Source organism: Penaeus vannamei, chromosome 11 (genome assembly GCF_042767895.1).
Source record: "Penaeus vannamei isolate JL-2024 chromosome 11, ASM4276789v1, whole genome shotgun sequence".
Classification (NCBI taxonomy): Eukaryota; Metazoa; Arthropoda; class Malacostraca; order Decapoda; family Penaeidae; genus Penaeus; species Penaeus vannamei.
Window position 1 is genome coordinate 14,712,038 of NC_091559.1, and position 2,500 is coordinate 14,714,537.

Genomic DNA, 2,500 nt, shown 5'->3' on the forward strand with positions numbered 1-2,500 from the left:
GGGGAGAGCGGAAGTTGCGGTGAAGTGGGAGGGGGAGGGCGGAGGTTGCGGTGAAGGGGGAGGGGGAGGTGATGGAGGAGGGGAGGACGTTAGGGAAGGGGGAGGGGGGAGGTTGTGGGAGTTGTGAGGAAAGAGGGAGGAAGGGGAAATGGAGGTGGGATGGGGAAATAAAGAGGAGTGAAGGGGGAAGCTTGTTGGGGAAATGGAGGGAGGGAAAGGGACAGAACAGGTAGAAGGAATGAGGAGGAGAGAGAGGGGGAAAAAGAAATAGAGAAGGAAGGGGAACAAGAAGGGAAAATAAATAATTAGAAATTGAAGTAAAAGAAGAAAAAAATTAAGGGAAAAGGGGAGAAGGATGCAAAAGTGTAGATGGAAGAGGAAAGTGTAGGAGAAAAGGGGAAAGAAAAAATGAAGGAAATGGGCAAGGGATGGATGTTACATTGATAATTACATATAACATCCGAATCAATGGATAATTATGCATGTGATAAAACAGGATAGGGTAAAATGAAGAGAGGGTAAAGTTACATACACAATAGTAAGTTGAGTGACAGAGCACATATGTAATTGCTATCACTATTAATAAAGGGTCACATCTCTAGTTTTATTTACAATCATAAATATTCGATGAGTGGAAAAAAACAGTAATGAAATGGTAACACAACTGGTAATAATTATTCATGTTGATGGTTATTATCATTATCATCGTAATTATAATCATGATCATCATAATCATCCTTTTCCTCGTCCTCCTCATTATCGTCAATATCAACATTACTGGTGGCAGTAGCATTATGACCATTATCATTATTATTGTTGTTATCATTCTAGGTTAATCTAGAGGATATATAATTTTTTGTAAACAAACATGAAATGCTACTAAGATGGAAGAACAACATGCAAAGTAATCGAGAAAGTCAAATTTAAAAGGCGGAAATACACAAAAACGCTACAAAAACAAAATAAAGGAGCCGGTCAATGTAAACAAACCGTGCAACTCATAAGAAAGTAGTACGAGCGCTACTCTCTCTCGGTTGAAGAACATGTTAGAGTAATTTCACGCATTCTTGCCATACTTTGTCCATAACTAAAATAAAATACTAGTATATTCCATTAATCAAAGAAATTTATCTGTTGTCTAATCATATTTTACGATTGATATAATTTGCTATGACGTCACTGTATGGTGCATTGATACACTTCACCAGTAGGCCTGTCACCGTTGGTCGTGGCGGCTAGGGAAGCACGGCGATCGCAGGTACGCCCCCCCCCCCCTAAAACCCCCGATTCCCCACGTGTCCCCCAAGAACACAGGGGATAGGGGGAATATATAGGAAAAAACGAACAATCCGTCTACTGTAGAATTACTTCACTCAAACAGCATTATTATTATCATTATTTTTTATCACGTTTATCATTATCTTTACTATTATCATTATTATTATCATTATCATCATTATTATTATTATTATCATTATTATTATTATCATCATTATCATTATTATTATTATCATCATTATCATTATTATTATCATCATCATTAGTATTATTATTATCATTATTATTATTATAATCATTATAATTATCATCATTATCATTTTTATCATAATTATTATTTTTATTATTACTACTATTATCATCGTTATTATCATTATTATCATTATCACTATTATCATTATTATTGCTATTGTTGTCATTATTATTATTATCATTATCGTTATCATTATTATCAAATTATCATCACTATCCATATTACTATCACTGATATCATTATTAGCATCCTCATTGTCGGTATAATTATCATTATCATCGTTATCATCATTATTATGACTACTATTATTATAATTAGTATTTTATTATCATTGCTATTATAATTATTGTTATTATCATTGTCGTTATCATTATCAATATCATCACTACTATTATTGCTTTCGTTTTTGTTTCTGTTTTTGTTTTGTTGTTTTTCTTCATTTGTTATATTTGTTATCATAATAATTATTATCACTTCTATCATCATTATCATTATCACTTATCATTATTACCATATCATTATCCTTTTCTAACCACTAATATCATCATTATCATTGACATTACTACTATAATTTTCATTATCAGCAGCAGCATAATCAACATTATCAACAGTACTATTATCATTATCATCATCGACATTAGCATCACTAATTACTAAGGCCATTATAACCACTGCTATAACTATTGTTTGCATTAATATTAGTGTTAGTATTGGTGTTGTTATTGTTGTTGATGTTTTGTTGTTGTTTTCTTGTCGTAACTTTCAATGCCATTACTATCATCACGATCATCAAAATCATTATTAATATTCCTTATTTTCTATCATAACAGCATCAATGATGGTGACAACGAATGTTTTCCTACATTTCAGACTAACAATAACTACAACATAAACTCTTCTCTCTCTCCAGTAAATATGACCCTCACTTTGATCACTTTTGGCCAGTCAGTTGAACATGTGCGAGGCCCG

The 2,500-nt window shown here is 32.8% G+C and overlaps 1 protein-coding gene across 1 annotated transcript in view; it reads right to left on the minus strand.

Moving 5' to 3' along the window:
• LOC113808553 (uncharacterized) overlaps positions 1-2,500 on the minus strand; it is a 14,949-nt gene that overhangs the window by 2,459 nt on the left and 9,990 nt on the right. The window lies entirely within an intron of this gene.